Source organism: Nipponia nippon, unplaced genomic scaffold, assembly GCF_047370975.1.
Source record: "Nipponia nippon isolate SJK-2023a ecotype South Korea unplaced genomic scaffold, ASM4737097v1 scaffold_6, whole genome shotgun sequence".
Taxonomy (NCBI): domain Eukaryota; kingdom Metazoa; phylum Chordata; class Aves; order Pelecaniformes; family Threskiornithidae; genus Nipponia; species Nipponia nippon.
In genome coordinates this window covers 57,471,467-57,492,292 of record NW_028262380.1, presented here as the reverse complement: position 1 = coordinate 57,492,292, position 20,826 = coordinate 57,471,467, and the positions used below count along the sequence as shown (strand labels likewise).

The window sequence follows — 20,826 nt, the reverse complement described above, 5'->3', positions numbered from 1 at the left end:
AAAACTAAGAAAGTATAGAGTAATCTGTGCAATACGTGTATTTAGAAGATGTTATCTTACATATGTTAAAACATGTATTTGAAAATGCCTTGTAAATGTCTTCATAGACTTTAGATTTTACCTTGATTTTGCAGGGTAAAGAAGAGAGGTTTGGAGCAATTCAAATATATATTTTTTTTTTGGTCAGAACATCTAAAGAGCAAAGGAAACAGAGGGTTTCTTGGACTAGCCAGAGGAGGAAGAGTTGTCATCATTCTCCTTTTGCCAAATAGCTTACAGGGTAAGGAATGCTTTGAAGATATTTTCTCCTACAAGTGTGATGTAACCAACAAGCTGAAGTAGGCTGACCAGATTACAAACAGCTCTGAGAAACTGTCGAGGTTTCTGGAGCGTAGGAGTGGTGTGATACCTCCCAGCAGGAGATACTGGAGAGATTACTCTCCTGCACTGACCTGCTTAACCTTTCTGCTCAATCTCTGCCACTGTTGGGAATGACCAACTTCCAGGACTTACAGGTTTGGGTTAGGAAGATGGGGAAAGGGGGAAAATGCCCTAGTCTGAACACACACATAGTGTCTAAAATGTTTACAGGACAGCAACCAATGCCCTGCAGGGCACCTTTCGGGTAAGGCTGGATAGGTTTCAGCTGGGGAGGGGGGACCAGGTGTTCTCCATCTCCTTTCATGGCTTTCAACTGCAAGCCACTGCAGCCAGCAGTGTAGTGTGGGAGGCTGAGTTGTGAGGAGAGGCTTCATGTGCGTGCTGGGAGAGGTCTGTTGGTTTTTACTGTTGCTTTGGTTTACTTTCCCTGTGATTCCTGTGGGGTGGTGGAAAGGTGGCTATCTCTCTTTGTACCATGGAACTGAATTAAGAAGCTGTCCTTAGGGCTTGCTGCAGCAGGATGGCACAAGAAGGGGCTCCTGTAGCAGGGGCTCAAGTCTAGCCTAAACCTGGGCTTTGCTATATATTTCTGAAGTTCAGGTTCTGTTCTCTTACATCTGTGTAAATTATTTGGGCCTTTCCAGTGTTTGGATATACCACAGGGGGAAGTTAGCCAGACATTACATTTTATTTCCCTTCTAACCCCGTGTTTTGTCATTTTTAAGTGATTGACTGGAAGGAGTTTAAAGAGGATGCATTAGTATTTAACTGTGCTGCAAGAAATAATTGATGTTTTTAAAGTTTTCTTTCATTCAGACTGGTCTGGAGCTCTCTAGCCTAGTTTATTTTTGATTATAGAAATGCATTTCAGTTAAATCATTCCTTTATCAGCAGGATCTGCCCACATTTGGTTAGACTAAATAGCTCTAGAAACCACAGTGTTTTTTCCAATTGCTTTGAATCAAAGTTGCATTAAGAAAAAAAACTTTTGCCTGAAATTGGGCTGGATCTCATTAATACAGAAAAAATTATATTAAGGAGTCTTTAATGTGTAGCTGTGATGCTGTGCTAGTCACAGCTTCAGCTCAGTTTTGAGAAAAGACTCCTCATTCTCTGGTTTTCCCACGTGCAGTTTTGTGTATGCCTATGACCTGGAAGCTTCTACCTGCCCTTTGCTTTTGTCACTCTCTTAATCAGCAGTGTCCATTAGTTCTTTTGGTGATTTACAATGCCTTATCTTTTGGCAGGTAAAGCTAACACGTCAGAAATGAGAAAAATCTGTCTTATTTTGTCAAATAGACGCATTGTGTTGTTGATACGTCTGCTCTTACTGAATGGCTTCATACTGCTACATGAGACATGTTATGTTTGTTTTATGAATCCTCCACTGGGCTTGTCTGATCTTAATTGTATGCGCCACCAAACATTGCAGGGGGTCTTGGGGAAGAGTGGGAAGTTGCACAGTTGTAAAATAGAGGTGGCCTCTAGGTTTTTTAACACTGCGATATTTTTTTTGCAAATTAGTCCAACTATAGAAAAGGAGGTGCAAGTTGATTTCAAGGCTTTTTTATGTACAGCTCCTCAATGAAGAACTGGTAAAAGACCTTGGGGCCAGTGAGAAGGACCTCTGAGTGACACTAGAGAGTTTGTTTTTTTTTTAAAATGTACCCATAACACTACTGTCCTGTATACCACCCCAATACGTGAAAAGGTGATAAAAACATTCTGTACATTTATAGGGATATTTTTTTAACTCCAGGTCATGTTCTGAATCCCTTCGCTCCTGCCAGTAATTCCATTTGAGTATGGTGATGAATTTACGGGACTGCATCTTAGCTCTTAAGGACAACAGCTAGATGTCGTAAGTCAGAGCATCCCCATGGTCATGTATTCATTAGCGTATTTCCTTCTAAAGTGTTTTCCTAGTTCTTGGTAAATAAGCGTACTGTCTATGTTCTGATCCTCACAAATCTCACCTGTTTTATTTATGTATCTGATTAGTTCCTGTGTAAAACTGTATTCCTAACTTACATCCCGTGTGTTTCTCCTGCTGATGGTCCTAATTTTGGCAATGCTGAAATGTAGAATTTTTACTGCTTCATGGGACTGCAGATTATATACTGTATCTATTAAAATGATTCCTCCCCCTTATTTTGTAACACTGGTTCCTGCTTCAACCAATTAATAAATTGGTTAAAATACTGAATTAATACACTGTACCAATTCTTAGCATTTATTCCAGGTAAGAAAGAAATTACTTTTAATGTGTTTGAGACTGTATCTGTAGTGTATTAGTATATCAGTAGACTGAATTCAGGTACTAGCCATTCAAAAATTATTTATAAAGACTTCAAGTTCACTTATATTTATGGACTTCTGCTTCAGCATAAGTAATCCTTTTCATAGTGCTGAACCTCTGAGGTTGGTGCCCAGAGAGAGGCAAACTTTAGATGGATAGTATTCAAAAGCGCTTGCTTTTAAAAAGTGTACTATATTGTATATTGCTAGGTACTGTCCTCTTATCTCTGATTACTCCTTTTATGTAGATTTCAGGTTGGGAAAAGTAATAAGAATCATCATGCTGTATACTTCATGCTGAGACTTCATGTTTTGCAGGCACTGGCTCTGCCTTGGGTTAACAGCCTAATGTGGCCCATTACTCAGGAGACAAATTCTGCCCTCTTGCAAAACAGTTCTGTATCATGTTGGCCAAATGTATTACTGTCGAAGAAATACATAAAATGCAGTTTTCTCCCTGGTAGTCTTAGCATTGCTAAGAGATGCTCAGGTCAGGTGTAGGAAGCAGAAATCCCTGTGTTCAAGGAGATGAGCTGGAGTATGGGAATGTTTCTTGTGCCCGCCAGCACACAAAGGGTGTGTTGTGATTTCACTGGGAGTTGATTGAAACAGCAGCTTTCCACAGGTGAGCCAGATCTGAGTCTAAATGGATGACTGTTACAAGAACACACATGGCACCTGTAGAGCGTTGCTCTTAAGTTTTTTCTCCTTTGCTAAAAAGATCAAAATGACTATTCCTTAGTTTTAATGTAAATATACCTTTAGTCTTTGTTTGCACAAAGTTCGAGCTGGTCTCAGAACCTCTATCCATATTGCTGCACATTAGAACTCTGAAGTCTTCTGTTCCCTGCACCAACTTCCCCACATGAAGCATCTGGATCTAGATTTGGATCTTAAACTCCATGGATCGAGTCACAGGTTTGAACTGTAATTCCATATATATATATATATACACACACACACGTGTTTGTGTATATATGAGTTGATGTAATTCTAAATAGGTGCATACAATTATCAAACTCTAGGAGGAAAAAACAAAAACAATCTACATCTTTAGCTAGAGCTGGGTATGCCCTGCTGTCAATCAGAGGGATGATTACAGCTCATGACATGTCTAAACTGTCCAGTTAAAAGCCATTTATACATGCACAGCAGTAGGGCTGCAGCACGGTAGACTTTATCTACTGAGTATGTGCTGGGTATATGTTGTTGATCTGTTGTACTATTGTGCTTTGCTACCCTGGCTAGGACAGAGATGGCTGCTTCAGGTGCATCTGAAACACATCTGTCACAGTATAGTATTGACAAGTTATTTTGAAGTTTCTATGTTATAAACTCTTAATATTGTATTAAGCCTTACAACACTGAAGACTGGGCTCATGCTTGAGATTCAGTGCTTTTAATGTGCGTGTCCGTCTCCCCTGCCCCAAATAATTTGATCTGCCTTCCAGATGTTTGCTCTTCCTTTTTCTCATGAATATTTATTACTATATGATCCACCTTTAAGATACTAGCTCTCACTCCTGTTGTGCTGACCCTCTCCTTCATCTCTCTTCATCACACAGTCCTTTAGTGCCAGTGTGCATGTCATTGGTTTCCTATGCGTCAACCTTGTGGAAATCACCTGCAGTAGTTAGGATTAAGTGCTTCAAACAAAAGGGGTAAATTGCTTTGGTTTATGTTGTTTGTTGCTCCTCATAACCAATGATCTCCTATGTGTGAAAATATTCTTCTAGGACAGTTTTGAATGAGTTCTAATTATGGAGTTAGCTGGAAAAAGTCTCATGTTATCTTGGGCCATCTTTCTTCCTTGCATTTTTTTTTATCTCTCAAGCACGGCCCATCAAGAATTAAACATGCTCAAGGGGGTGGAAGAACATATTAATAAGGAAAGATAAAAGCAACTAAACATGGGAAGTTTGGCCAAAAAATTTCCAAGACAGACCATGATGGCTTTGTATTTGTTACATGGAAATTCCAGAGAGGGCGAAGAACTCAGACTTGGAAAAAAGGGGACCGTAAGTGGGAACAGTGGAATTGAAAAATTCTTGCCAAAACATCTGGAGGGAAGAAAACGTCCTAATGGTGAGATATATTATATTGTGGAATAGTTTCTCCTGATTAAACCCTGTCATTTGAGGTTTTTCTTTTTTTAAATAATGGTTTTAAAAAATAGAATGTGTGTGGAAGAAATCTTGCACAATCGGGGATACATTGACCTGAGTTCCAACCTGCTCTGGAATTTTATAATACGTTTACAAAATCAACAATTAAATAAAAGGACTTTTGTTGTGGTTATCTGACTTGGCTTTCCTGGAGAGCTCAGCACCTCACATGTATTAACCCATCTGCTGATCTGGATGCTGAAGTGAGAACTAGTTTCTGTGTTTTAACAAGAAAGCTTTATTTCCATTTAAAAAAAAAAAAAGTCGCCTGCAGTTAAACATCGGTAGTATGACCTTTCTGAAGATTTGGTTCAGGAAAAGAAGAGGGAAAAAAAAAAAGTAGCTGTCATGGCAATAGTAGGATTGACTTTTATAGTAAGGAAAAAACAGTTTCTGTGTCCACATTCTGTGGGTTATATTTTTCTTTTTCCTCTCACAGGCATGACTGTCATGCTACATACTGTAAGCAGTCCAACTCACTAACAAACCACATTTTGGGATTGATCTAGGAGTTCCTTCTCTAGTGTCAAGTACAATAGGAGCAGTGGAATAAAGCACGCTAATCTCCAGCTGAAATTGGCATCTCTTCCTCAAAAATCCTTTTATTTTCCTTTGGACCCCCATGAAAGTCAAGTTTATAGAATAATGAACTCCAGGAAGGAGCTGGAGCTAATTTACTATTTGAATAGCACAAAACCTTTCATAATTGGCTGACATTATTCAGTGTGCAGTAAAATGGAACTGGTGTAAAACTGCTTTTTTACAAATACTTCAGTTGTTTGTTACCACGAGAAGAAGAGATTAATTTTCAAATTGTTCATCTTTCCTGTTCACAGTTCCAGAACTGCTAGTCCACTTGTGTCTAGCTACTGTGTGCAATTACTGCGCAGGCTGCCAGGAAGAGAAACATAATGAAATAGTGTGTCCTTAAATTAACAATGGCAGACCAAATCAAAAGTATTACTAAGAAAACATTTCCCAGCCATTCTTCTCCAGAACACACAAGTGCGATTAGGAACAAAAACAGAGACATCCTCTCTACTGCCTGTTGTGGGGCACAGTTATTTGAAACAACCTGCTTAGGGTAAGAAATAATCCTTACAAAACTTAGCCCGCTGTTCTGAAACACAAAGCAGCGAGCATAGAACTTTTTGGTTCCCAATGCTTTATTAACATGCAGCCTTTAGTGTGTTTATCCTTCCACGTGTGCCTAGAGATAATGAGGGGCTATTTTTGATACTTAACCTGATTAAGAGGATGAAGAGGTGCATAGAGGTCATAAGAGGCTAGGAGAGCAGGGAATGGGACCAAAGCATTTCCAAGAGTGGTAGCTTAGAACCATAACACTTTCGCTCCTTGGCTGTCTTCTCCTTCTCCCTGTAGGAGAAAGTGAGAGCACAGATGATGTGGGGACTTGGGTACCCTACGTTTAGGTAAAGCTGCAGATCTGGGTAATCCATAACTAACTTGAAAAATGAACCTGCATTGTGTGGAATAATGGGCCTGTTTCTTCTACGATGGTGTAGCCCTGTGAACTGATAGCAGTGTTACACGTGGTACCCTAGGGTACGTATTTCCAGAAGCGCGCGCTCTTGGTATAGCTTGGCTCCTGTAGTATTCTATGGTAGCTCTGATAATAATGCAGGAGGCAACGTGGAATGCTTTAAAAACAAACTCTGAAAGATATGCACAATAATTTTAAGTGCCAAATACCAAGTTAATACCTGTAGCCTTCATAGGCTGTCATAGAGGTGCATTAAGGCTTCTTCATCCAAAGGGAAGGAAGGTCAAAGGATTGTAGGACAGTGGTACAAAGGCTATTAGCTTCAGAGCCAGAAGACTTTTTCTGCTTCTTGGATTCTCTCCTAGACACTTCTTCCTCTTGTATACAATATAGCAGTGTTAGTTTGTACCCTTTGAATACAATTGTCTAAAACGTGGGCTTAAGGAAGGAAGTGAAGTTTTTATGTCTGTGCAACAAAAATCAAGAGCATAAACTTCTGCTGCTGTAGCCATTGACTCAGGAGCTGCTCTGCTCCCCTCCCTCTTTCCAATTTCACATGCCTTTCATCTTTCATGTCATTCTAGCTTTCAGGGTGGTGATCTGTCCTCCTCCTTCTGATTCCCTTCTCTCTGCTGGAACTGAAGCTGTAGCAGAAAAAAGAGCCTGAATACTCAATGGGAGGGATCTTGAATTTGTAAAAAAGGACAACTTGTTGCTTTTTTCATTTTGTTCTTTCTTATTATAGCTGCCTACTTCAGAACTTTCAAACATGAGTGCAGACAGTTTTGAGATGACATTTTTGTTCCACGGTTGAATACATGAAACTTTGCATATTTGGTATTATACTCTGTACAGAGCCCAAGTGAAAAACACAGAAGTAGTGCTTCAGGTAATTCAAGAGTCTACTGGTGTTCTGTGAGGAGTTTTGGAAAGATAAGTAGTCAATTCGTATGTTTCATATCTCTAAAAGCTAGAGCTAAGCATGTCTTTCCCACTGTCGTGTTTCACTCTTGTTTCTCCTTGTGTTTTTTCTCTGATTAGAGTGTGATTTGCTCGATACGAATTTTAAAATTAATGAAATTACCTTTTTTTGGTTGAATAGCTTTGGGCAGTTATATGAGCCTACAAACTGATCCCATAGGTAGAAAAGGTAACTAAGAATATTTTTGTAGGTGAAAATTTGTAACTGTATACCTGTGTAAAACATAAAATGGCATGGAAAATGAAATCAAAACAGTGCTCACATGAGGGTTTATCATAAGATCTTACCAGAATCTTGTCGTCTTTAGTTTGATTAAATCACTTACCCTTTGTTTTACAAAAAAAAAAATCATTTCATGAAATAAGAAGAATCGATTTGTATTTTTTAAAAAATGTTTTAATCTGCAGTACAGAAGATGACCAGGTTTGCTATACTTTTAGTTGAAAAAAGTAATCTGTTCATAATTTTCTTGTTCTAAGGCTCCCTGAGTCAAATAACCTAGATTACTCAAGTGACTAGATCCATAACCACCTCTAATTATTTGTTTTATTCCTTTGGCTAATTCATGTTATTATGTTGGATTAACTGATGTTCCAGTTTGACTGAATACCACACCAAATGTGTGAAAATGGCAATATCAATTTTTTGGAAACAATCTCTTAGCACTGTGATGCTTGCCTACCTTTACTCCTCAAATGCTTTTATTAATCTACAGCAAATAGCTTATATATGGGATACGTCTTAGGTATATTTTAAAACATCTGGTCCCCGATGAAAGACTGTAGATCCACTTTGCTGTTCAAAGTACATAAATTTTATCAGTGCCACTGGAAATTAAAACTAGTAATGATTCATCAAAAGATTTTTAGCAAAATAAAGACGTTGCAGTGGCTTAACTCCAAAAGTTTTCATTGTCCTTGCAGCTGTTGTTTTGCTCCATTTCCTTTTTTCAAAGAACATTCTATCTGCAAATATGGCACTTGAAGATTCAGGAAGAAGTGACACCTCACTTATTAAGAATGTCTCTGCTTTTCCATTAATAAATGCTATATTATCTTCAGAACAAAATCTGCTTGGATGAGTATACATCAGAGCCTATGATTAATGAAAAGCCAAGAACAAATGTGGGTGCTTCCCTGAGTGTAGGGAATGAGTCTAACATACTTATCTGATGTTTTCCTCCTCTTTATCTCCTGGGACTCGAATATTATTGTTCACAAATCTCTGTTCTTCTATTTGGTTATTGCAACAGTAATTGTTCAGCAGTTGAACTGAGGATTGCTTATCTTGTGCATGACTGGGTTGTTTATAATTACTGCAGGGAGACTTGTTGAAAGTGTTGTGGGTTTTCTAGTCTCATCATGATTCTGGGAACACTCCTGTGAATGGTCTCCAGATGCCCAAGGACTAGAGCTCTTCGGCAGGGCGGAATTGCTCCTTGAGTGCCAGGCTCTGCACAGAGGAGGCTTACTGGGTAGGAAGGCTTGACTGTTGATAATAGCAGAACCACTTCTTTCTAGTAGTCTAGCAGGTATTGAAGGATGATGTGTTTGGGGAAAACATGATGTGGTGGTGATGGAGAAACATCAAGTTCAGGCAAGATCCTAGTCTGGGTGTGCCATGAGGGTCAGTGGAGTACCAGCTTGGTCATGCTACTGATGGACAAGCAAGGGGCTCAGTTTTTGTTGTTGGTCTTTCTGTAGTTCTGTTGCTGTCAATGCCAATAAAGTAAATATTATTTATATGTTAATGTTACTATTAGAATTGGCATGCTTCAGACTCTATTGTTCAAGCTGTACTGCCCATGATGAAATCCATGCTCGGAGTATTTACGTTGAAACGTTTGCTCTATCACAGCATCATAGAAAGTAGGGCTAGAAAGCATCTTGAGCTGTAATCTATTTATTCCTGTACCAGAAAACAAGGTTAGCTATATCTAAAACATTTATTACAGATTCGGCTGGTTCTTTAAAACCTCCAGGGGTGGAAATTGTACAACTGTTTCAAACAGTCTGTTTCAGTTGTATGCACTATCCTCCTGGCTCATGCAAAAAAACCTCATAGGTCAGGTAGTATTCACAACTATAGATGCCAGTGAGCTTTCTCATTCTGATCTCCACTCGTGAGAATTCAGATGTCAATTGTTCTGATAAATCACGGCGTAGAGCAAGATTTCTTTCTTTAGGCATGAGTTTTTCCATTGGAAAAGTTTCTCATATCTTGAAAGGCATTGATGCAATTGTCAGCACAGATAATGCTGAGCTAATTTTACTTCTTGATAAACTTGCTTGTTACTGATACCTATATTCTCCTCTCCAATTCATGTTTTAGTCACATTTGTGACCAAAAATTTAAATTGCATCCACTCTATGAAACTGGATCTCCAGCTGTATAGCTCAGTATATGTTTTCCTCAGAATATTCTGTTGAGATGCTTGTGAAAAATAGGACAATTAAGGACTGTAGGAATTGGGACAAACAATGAAGAAAACTATAAAGGAAATGTAAAACAATGTTAAAAGCTTATTAGTTTGTACAATATTGGGTGGGTTGTGCTAATCTGCATTTGGGTTTGAAGAGTTGGTGTTTAACCAAGACTACAGGAATTATTCTACCAACATACTTCTAGAAGGAATTTTTATTATATGCAAAACAGAGAGGTTGTTTTTTTTTTTTTTTTACACTGGCCTATCTTTTGTTTCTGTGGCCACAGATAGAGCAGTGAACTAGAGTCCTACAGCATACAAAAGACCTATAATTTCCTGTTTTCTTATTATGTCTGGCTTGTTGGTCTTCTGTATTATATATTATGGCAGAAAAAGAACAAAACATGGCACCACCAATCTTCTGTGTTGCGGCACAGAATTCATTAGGTGAAAATGTTCAGATCATTATAAAAATTTGTTAGGCTCTGTCATTCTGTCAACGGTACAATACTGAGAAACATCTCTTTTTACAAGAAAGATTGCAAGAAAGACCTGAGGGTGCTCCATGTGAAGACTGTATGAAAGAGATGGAACTGGAAATGCTTATCTGAGGACATTGGTCGATCATATCTTTAGCTGTATTGGCTTTGTGCAGCATGGTCGTATTTGGCCACAAATAACAACATGCTGCTTTAGCCATTTCAGAATAATCTGGAGGGAAGCAGTACAATAAATTGGAAACAGATGGATAGCAAGACATGTTTAGCCTTTGAATGCTTTGTGTAGCAGAGTCAAGTGAAGTGTCTGACACAGTGACATTTTGCTTCAACAGGTAAAGGAAACAACACCTGGAAACCAAGTGATTGACGGTGATGAGTTATTGTTTTATCTTTTTTGTCTGTAATGACAGTTTTTCTTTGCCTTTTTGCTTCTTTGACATGAGTTTTGCGTTGCAAATTGATTTTAAAACAATTTCATCAAGGGTATCATTCCAGACAGGAGCCTCTTCCACCAGATTGACATCCGTTATATTTAAAAAGCATGAGTAGGTTGTATAGTCTCTGGTGTTTTCTAGCAGCGTAGTGCACACTATTTTGTTAAATTGCACAACAAAGGAGGAGTCCAGGCTGTGTTAAATATGAAATGCATGACCAGCTGAAAGGTCCATAATCTTGTGTATATTCCTAAGTGTTAGAGAAACTATAAACTGATTTTTGGCTTTTGCTGCTTAGCCCCACGTCTGGTCAAACGTATTGAAAAAAAATATTATAAAGCTAAACTTCATGATTTGTTCAGATTTAAGTTCTGAAATAAATGGCCTTATTTTGGACAGTGCTGTGCCTGTAGCAGTAACATTTCCTTGAAACAGAGCTGCTTGGTTAGTCTCTGTTAATGAGGAGCAATGGGTGGAGAAATAAGCGGGCAAGCAGTTAGGGGGAGGGCAGAAACAGGACATGGAACTAGCAGCAGCAAGTCACAGGACACCACAAGCCTAGTTGGGTGAGTTCTAGGAAAGAGTAGAAAACAGATTTTACTGATTTTTTTTTTTTTCCATAATTATGGTAGCTTCATAAAATGGAGCTCAGGACCAAAGCATCAGCAGTATAGCTTGTAAACCCAAACCTGTTGTCTTGCTTAATTATGGTTTTAGACTAGTCCAGACTGCTACTGAGTAGCTCAGGTAAAATTGAATGTGGTCTTGCGCCATGTCTAGGCATTTATCTAACTGAGTTCATTCTCTTCAGCTCATCTTCTTGGGCACCTTAGGTTTGTTTTTCTTACCTTTATATTCTTCAGTAGTTTCATTTATTAATTTGTAGAATAGCTTTTATGTATGCAGATGACTAACCATTTCATGTAGAAAATAACACAGGTAGAATCTGGTTTTAGCAGTTTACCCAAGTCATGTGTTTTCAAAAGTTGTCACTGTTAATCTTATTCTGTATCATTGGTTTCTTAAGGATCCAAAACAGCACGTGTACTGTTCCGAAGTGTAGCTGCTTGAGGTTTTCATTTTACTAAGTTCAATAGCATTGATAGGTCTGTAAATTCCAATGGTTGGCTATATACTTTTCTTTTATACATCTTTCCCATAAATTTTCAGAGAGCTCACAATTCTTCTGGCAGGTCAGGAATGTATCAGGCACTTCATCCTGCACAGAGAGTTTAGAAAATTCTCATGTACAATGGCTGTTTTAATTACATAAAGTTTTTGGGCACTGTCTTGACTGCAGCATAGTTGCAAAAATTAGTTGCAAACAAAAAGTTTATTTCTGTTTTTGAGAGCGTATTAAAATAGTATGCATAGTTATAGGAGTGATCGCTAAAGATGACTCCATAAAATTCTGGCTGCAGCCAGAATTGGTACATCCTCTGTAAAATCCTGGCTCCAGCCAGCTGGTATTTTGTGAGAACTGATGCTAGCAAATGGAGCGAGATATACAGACCCCTCACTTCTAAGCTTTTCCTCAAACGTTTGTAAAACTAGGTGGTGCAATAATACACGCATAGTTATTTCACGGTTACCAGATTCAACCCAGAACTCCCATCGATCACCACCTACAAACATAGCAGGGAGTGCAATGTAGGGCTCATTTTGATGTTTGTACAAGGCATTTATTGTGCGGTGGTCCATGGCTCTGAGGGGTAGACTCAGCACTAGTTCCTTCTGTTTCTTTTTTCTGAACTCTAGGAATATATCCTTATTTTACACCTCCTAGATATTAGATCAGAACCCCTTTTCCAAGGAGTTTTGTCAGGTAATAGCAGCTGAGGAGCAAGTGGGTCTTCCCTGTTTCTATTGGATTTCACGTCATTCACCATTTTCCATCGAATGTGCGACTGTGTGTGTTTCCTATGTCTTTGAACATGCTATTTCAGCTGAATGTGTTTTACATAATTTATTAGCCTGATCCTTTGTTTAGTTGCCCTGTCGCAGAGGGTCGGCAAACACAATGGCAATGGCTCCTGAGGAATTTCTTTGACGATGTAATAATTCCCAAGTGACACAAACCATTCTCTTTCATCCCTCAAGTGCTCCTAGTCTGTGTGTTTCCAGTGCAAAAGGAACACAGTTCTATAACTTCTGTGATTCAGCTATTCTGTTTTCTGGAGCAACTGTATTCCATAGCAAATTTCTGCTTTTAATCTGAAATTTGCAGCCTAGACATAGAAGACAATTAAATGACTGTCCTTCCCTTTCCATTTATACCTCCTAATGGGTTTATATTCAATACAGTAAGCTGACAGTATGTTTTTCCAGTTGAATTTGATGAGAGAGATGAGTAGGTAGAGTGTAGTTGTACCATATAGAGTGGTAAAAATGAATTTCTGAAGAAATGAAGAAAACCTGAACCACGTAAGAAATTTAGGCATGAATGGATTAATTAATGAGTCTGATAAAACGCTGAGTATTTCCTATTTTCCAAAGAATTATAACATGGCGTAGCTGCTTTCAATATATGTATTAATAGCTTGTGTTGATTGGTCTAGGGATGTCAAGAAGTCACTATAGATAGTTTAGTGTGCAGCTGTGTTTGAAAATGTAAGCTATACACTAGAATGTATAAGGGTGAAGAATCATATGGAAAATATTAAATGCCTTTATAGAAACCTACTATGCCGTATCATTTAGAATAATGCTTTTTGCTAGTTATCCTGTGGAAAATTACTCATGCAAATAAAAGAAATGAAAATGAAAAGGCTAGAATTGTTTCCCTGAGACAAGAGGGAAAGAGCTGCAATAAAATGACAAAAAAAGGTTTCAGAGAGGGTAGTGCAACAAGGGCACATTCATGAAATTTCAAGGAAGCAAATTAAAAACTGATGAAAAGAAATACCAACGGAATGTGTGGTTGGACTGGGAACTCCAACATAATAAGTCATGGAAGGCAGGAACTGAGTGAGAGTCAAAAAGAAACGGGATGCTTATATAGATAACAGAATGCCTTAGAATTATCTGAACCGATTTTAGTAACGGTAAAAGTTCTGTTCCCTGTTCCAGAGATTATGTACAATTTTGTATGAAACAGTAAATGGATGAAAAAATCCTGGGAGCATAACCTTGACCGGGACACAGCACTGCTATCTATATACCCAGCTATTGTTTTTTCTTTTTGTATGCCAACCTTCGGAAAGCATTTCTTACTAGACAGAGGTCCAGCTTCAAAAGGATGGCTGGATGGCACTTTGTCTCCCAGTCGCTCCCAACTTAGGTGTTACAACACTTTGCTGGGAGGTGGGAAGTGTAAGTTTGAATCCTCTAAGTCTAATGAGTAGATTTAAGGAAGGTTTCCCCGCTCTTTTGGTAACTGCTTTAACCTCTTTGCTCTTTTATGGTAGGCAGATAACACTCCTCTTTTATAGAAACTATTCTTAATCTGTTAAATTCTCTAAAACAGTATCTTTTGCAGCAGAAGTGGGCTTTAGCTTTTGTGAATGAATGGCCTCTCTACTCTTGATTCAGATATCTGAGTCCAAGAGGGGAAGAAAGAAATTTAGAGTGTAAACAATCTGTCCTGCGTAACTCCTAAGTTTGGATACTGTCTTAGGGATGAGATGGAAAGGAGCAGATGCCACATGTGGGTGTCCAGAGCCTTTATGTGAGCTGATCCATCCCGTGGGCAGACAGTTATCCCATATGTACTTTGCCTGAGGCTTTGGACCACTCTGCTCTATCAGGTGCTGGTGACTGTAAATGTTAGGATACTGATCTGCTGGATGTTGGGACAGAGCCTTCATTCCAAAGTCATCTGCTAAGTATATACTGCAGTATAACTGAATTTAGTGGTTTGATGTTCATATACTATGACACTGAGACCAAAGTTATAAACCAATTGTTTCCTCTTCAATCTAAACCAAAATAACGTGAAGTCCTTGATATGGGATCTGATCGAACTTTCAATGTACTTACTGGCAGTCTTTCTTTGATTTCAGAGATAGTTGCAGGACCTAAGTCTACAGAAATAAGAAAAAATTACACTAATGTTTTCCAAATTATCATTTTTCAATCTCACAGAAACATAAAAGTGATTATAGAGCTGAACTTGCTTGTTAGGCTTCCTGCATCATGGACAAGGCAACAGCAAAAAGAAAATGAATTGAGATTCTGTTTTCTTATTACGTTTTCCTAGAAGATTTATTTATTTTTCAAAGTCAGCTTTAAGCTATGAAAATTGTAACTCCTAGCTATAAAATACCTCCAATCAAACACTTCAGTTTACAACAATGATGTCTTTTATATAATAACCTTCCTCCTCGAGCTGATAATTTTCTCGTATAACAATATTCCTTAATGGCCAGGGTTGTACTTTAAGCATTAATACAGACTAGAGACAGAGAACAAAAAGAACCAATAGCAGATTTATCAAACAGCAATGTGGATAAAATAAAGGCTCCATTTGGGAGTTTGCACGTTTCTACAGCCTCAGGGCTGCAGCATACGTTTCTGTCAACACTGCTTATGTAGAAAAATAGCACTGACTTAGTGTAATTGGTACGGCAATGTAGCAGCTACACAGTCATGTATGATCACACATAATCTTAGGACCATATTCCTGTGAAGAAATGAAATGCAAAACTAAGATATTTTATTTGGATGATCCTGTTGCACATTATACGTCAAATTCTTTCATATGGACTTGTATGTTTATCTGTGCTCACCCAAGGTTAGCTGTATGTTGTCAGCTTCTGTGCTTTGTCTGGTACAGAGCACACTGTAGGTTTGTCAAGAGCAGTGTGGGCGAGCTTGTGTCCAAGATGTGTAGTCAGATTTCAGAGTTTCTAATTGTTCACCAGCTCAGTAGGAAATCAAATGGGGAAAAAAGCCCATGTCAGAATTTTACTCTTTCGTACAGAATATTCAGAAAGTAATGCTTTCTTTTTGATGAGCTTATTATCCAGTTAATTTTGGCTTTGTTTTTCAAATTTAAACATTAATGAAGAAAGTGGTATGTTCCAAGATGGGAGAAGTGAAGCAGGGCTTGTACTTTTTTTTATTTAATCATATCTGACCAACAGTACTCATTCTTCCTCATCTCTCCTAAAAAAAAAAAAAAAAAAAAAAGTCAGCCATTTTTCACTTTTTGTCTGTATTCCAGTTTTCATCCATTTCAGTGCTTTGTTTCTGGTTTTTTGGTTGGTTGGGTTTTTATTACATTGGTACTTTAGGTCATTGAATAGGTAGCAAGGCAACAAAAATCAGAAATGTCAGTGATATAAAATGATGTAAAACTTGGCACGTAAAAAGAATGTTGACAGAAAATCATCTATTTTCAGAAGGAGGAAGAAAAAGAGTTCTTTAGCAATTTATTTTTATTGTTCTTACTTTTTTAAGCAACCAGCTGTAGCTGGTTCCTAAAAAGAACCAGTTCCTTTATAAGCAACAAGACATGGAGCTTACAAAGACGTAGGTGTAATTAGTGTCATAACTGGTACTTGGCTCTCGCTCTTCTCACTTAATTTTAATCATTACTTCATAATGTGGATTACAAGGTGTAGTTTACCACTCCAATCACACGATTCCCAGGCTTTCCTTCTTCAAATATTCTCTCAACACCAAAAGAAGTCGTGGTGGATTGTATGGTCTTTATCATTCAGAGCATATTTCTTTTTCTGCCTTATGTTCCTTATAAAATATTTAATCTATTTTACACTTCATTCTCCACTCTTTCATTAATCTTTATAAAAGTGGGCTCTGCCCCAAATAGTTTTCCCACTGTTCCAGAAAAAAAAAATCTGACTTTTTTTCTGGGGTTGTCTTTTTCTCCCCTAAGAGAAAAAGTAAGAATATCACATTTCTACAGATTTGTATTTTTAGGGGATTTTTTGAAAAGCACTGAAATTGCTGAAATTTGCTTCAGAGTCTCCTTTTGCTAAAGTTTATACACTGTCAATACTGAAGCACTCTAGAGATGGTGAGAATATATGTATGTAGTCATATATTTTGACAATTACATTAATGAGTACCCATGTAATCCTTAACTGGCAACAAGGGGTGTATGTGCTGCTCCGTTTTTTTCATGGTATTACCTACAAATACCTACGTACCATTACCTGCATACTGCTATTTTTGGCCCGATCCTGTTCCACCAATTTCAGTCATTACTTGGCCAGGTATTGAGAGAATAGGAAGACAGTTAAGACCATTTGTCAAATATATTTTCATCTACAGGAAGCACATGTGCGATACAGCATTGTCCATACATTATTCATATTATTTAAAGGTGGCAGGTTCATTATAGTTACAATATATTGTAAATGCTGGAAATATGTTTTTAATATACAACAATAATATATTACATTAAAAATATATATTTCTTCCACATGCATATTTGAGGAGCTGAATGGACACTCTATACATAAGGATTCATCACTGTCCACATTCCAGTGTCACGGCCAGGCACGTGTGCCTGATTTGGCTGTTTCCTATAGCTATACTACGCTGAAACTGAGTGAGGTGCGTATATATCTAGTTTGAGTCACATTGGCATATTAACACAGGTGTGTACCTACAGACATGTATCTGTTTCTACTTAGCAGACTGTTGCTCAGCCTACCTTAAAACCATTCTGCATGTATGTATTTTGTCTGTATGCACCTAGGCTGATTTTTCAGCATTCCTTTTGGAATCTGGTCCTTAGTATTTTTTGCTTAAAGCATATACAAATGTTCCCTTGTTCTGTAAAATGGAGGAAGGAGCTGAAAAGGCACAGTAGGTCAGTTTACCCTAAGCCTTTCAAGAGTTTCATCAAGAGAAGGATGGTCTATTTGTAGTAAATAATACATGCAAATGTTGCCCTTTTTCAGTTTGCAGTCTATTTAAGTGCAAGACTTAGATTTTTATGAATTTCTTCCTTGTTTTGAAATTGCTGAGAGAACATTTCAAGCAAAAGCTTTTGGCTCCTAAGTTGTTTGCAAATAATTTATTTAAATTGTCTTTCACTCTTCATTATTTATGAGTTGGTGTTAATTCATGCCCACGTGGATAAAATTGACATAAACTTTGGAAGGGAAATCAATGGCATTTCCCAAGGGTGTGCAAGCATTTCTGGGCTGAACTTTCCCACATAAGAGTATTTATGATTTTGATAACTGTGCAGAATCTGTGTGTAGGTAGTGTGTTCTGGTTGACTTCATGGAGTTATGAAACTTTTTAATTTTTTTAAAATCTCTTTCAAACCTGTTTCTGATGCTGCTGACCAGGACTTCACCACATTCCTTGCAGACCAGGGATACCTTGTGGAAGTTAGTTGTTGAGATGGAAATAGCTTGTGACAATGGGCTAAGAAAGCCAGGGTTTTTTTCTTCCTATCTGTAGGCAGGAGGTTTGAAGTAGTGGAAAATTAATAAAGGCAGAACAAAGAAGCCAGATGTTGTAAGAGGGACTAGAGGAGATTCAAAAAATACTTTCAGCAGAAGAGAAGATACAGGCATGTGCGTATGATGGGAGGTGGTTTTGCTGACCGAGGTCAAAGACAGTGAGCTAAGCTAGGCTGAAACAGCTCTCTTTTTCTGAGAACAAATCCCAGAGTATCTGAGATGGTTTCACATCCACTAGGGACTTTTGCAAAAATAATGCAGCATAGTAAGTAAAGGCAAATGACATTTGAATCCTGTGTGAAGTCAGTTTGTACATCTGGCTCATTATACAATGTGACGTTCTCCAAAGAACTAAATAGCCCAGAGGAAAATAATGCAGATTCTTCAGCAGGCATAGGGTTCTGGAAGAAAGCTCACTACAATTATGAGGTTATCTCAAGGACCTTCCTTGGATGAGATCTCAGAAGAGAATCCATGCCACAGAAATGTTTGTCATTTAATAAAGACTAGAGTTTTCCCTACAGCTTAGCTTTGCCATACTGCTTAATATCACAAATACGTTTCTAGATCTTCCACTCACTCCTTAGTCTTTCCTAATTTGAATCACTTATGGCAGAGAACGTTACTTTGAATGTGTATTGTGCCAACAAGGCTGAAATATGGGAGCCTGTCAAAGCCTAGGCACTCTTGCAGCCTTATTTCTTTGATGCCTTATTTTTTTTAAGGAGTTCAAGTGTTGGCTTCCATTGTAATTGCTGCTGTTCATACATGCAACCTGTTCATATAGAGCTATTTATATTATAACTAAGAAGTCATAATTCTGTGAGCCTTTGAGTTCCACATTCATTGAGATAGGAGAGATTCAGGTTGTGCTTTCCCCAGAGGCACTGAACTTCCTTTGTCTTTCTCTACTTTTCTTTAGCAGTTGTTAATACATAATCAAATAATTTATCCAGTTTCTCTGCAGGTAACTTCTGGTCAGCCTCCCTTATCGCATGTCTTCTATGGGGCTTCTTGTAGTCTAAAGAAAATGTAGTTGTATGACCAATTTTTGACCTGTGTTAGCCTCTTTAGGAGCTATGTGCAACTTGTTGAACTGTCTAACATTGCGTAGCTTGTAGCATTGTCAATTCTACGTTACTTTTTATAGAAAAATGCTTACATTCAAGATGTAGCAAGAGATCAGCACAGCATGACTAAGATCATTCACCTCCAGTCCAAGGTGACAACAGGGCTAGAACTGTGGGAGAGAGTGTTTTTAAACAATTGTCTCCTTAAGCAAACTTAAACTGTTTCATTACTGAACAGAGTATAAATTTTAGGTAATTCTTTAGGGATGACAATGTAGTTCTGGAATTGCAAGCAGATAACATCTATTCTAGGCCCTGCAGATCTTGCAAGACGTTTTACTTTGACATATTAAATTAATCCTATTAAAGTAAGTCATGTCTATAGGCCAAACCTTTTCATCAGGTGGATGAAATTTGGTTGTATAATTAACTTGTGACTGAGTAATTTGTCTTTCTAGAAATTTCCAGAATAAGATAGCTTCAGAAACTCCTTAGATTAACCTGGTAAAAATTTTCAAATGAATAACAGCTGTGAGAAGATTTAATGAAGACTAAAAGACCAATATAATGGCATGTCCTTACCACCTCTCAGATATAATCACTGCTGTATTTAGCGAGTTTAGAATCTGGGCTAAATCATTCCCTGTTGATGTTGTAGTATCCATGGGACTTCTGTGGATTTATACAGATTGTCATGTGAAAACAGTTTTTGCCAGCTGATATTAAGGTATTGAACTGTGGGAATGCTCTGCTTTTTACAAGTGAGAGAATTGTTCTTTAATCAATGAATGATTTTCTCATACATCTTGCAGAAGATGCAAATGTCTTTTCAGGCATTTATTTGGACTTTAATATGAAAAAAAAAAAGATACTTTTAAGAACCATTCACCTTTTTATACCAATTGGGTACATTTACTATGTGATACTTTTCTTTGTAATAAACAATACATCCTGACACTAATCTTAAGTGTTGAACTATTTAATACTCTAACCACCTTAAAAAGGTCTCTATCACTTAAAAAGAAATCTTGAAAAAGAATTCAATTTGGCAATAATATTTTGAAATCTCCTTTCTCTTACAAAAGTCATATTTAGATGTAGATAAGAACTTCTAGTTTAACTGCTTATGTCCTGTTGCTTTATTGTTTCCTTCAAAGTAGTGCTTTTCCATTTGTGATGTCCAAAGAGTACTGAAGGAACACAAGATACCCTAAGGGCAAATGAGCAGCAGAAACTGACAATTCAATTCAAACAGCTGGGAAAGGCAGATTTTTTAGAAAAGGACTAGTTTCTTTCCTGCCTTGTAAGCAAGTCTTGAGGAGTTTGGGTGTTTTTAAAAGAGCAAGGGACTATGCACTCTTGAAAAGAGCTCTAAATCAATATAGTTTGTAGATTTTAATGATGCTTGCTAGTATCTTTATCGGCCTTCCAGTGACCAACCCCTCCCTTTTTTGGTCTCATGGCCCTGCCAGGCCTCTGGTGCCATACTGCCTACTGTGCATTGTTTTATGGGGTCAGATGCAGAATGCTTCTACAACATGCCATAGAAATGTGAATTGTTTAAAATACTGATTGCTAATAATCTGTGGGGAAAGGGGTGAGGAGAAAACCCAAGGTTAGTATTTTTGTGCTTTTCCAAAATGATTACGAACAAGAAGGCCATAGTTCAAAGAGCATTCAGT

At 37.8% G+C, this 20,826-nt stretch overlaps 1 protein-coding gene across 1 annotated transcript in view; it reads left to right on the top strand.

The window, feature by feature from the left end:
* The first annotated feature begins 731 nt into the window (after positions 1–731).
* DKK2 (dickkopf Wnt signaling pathway inhibitor 2) overlaps positions 732–20,826 on the top strand; it is a 124,560-nt gene continuing 104,465 nt past the window's right edge. The window contains exons 1-2 of the mRNA XM_087736705.1: positions 732–771; positions 2,141–2,242. The gene's annotated coding sequence lies outside the window, so the exon portion shown is untranslated. The remainder of the gene's footprint in view (positions 772–2,140; positions 2,243–20,826) is intronic.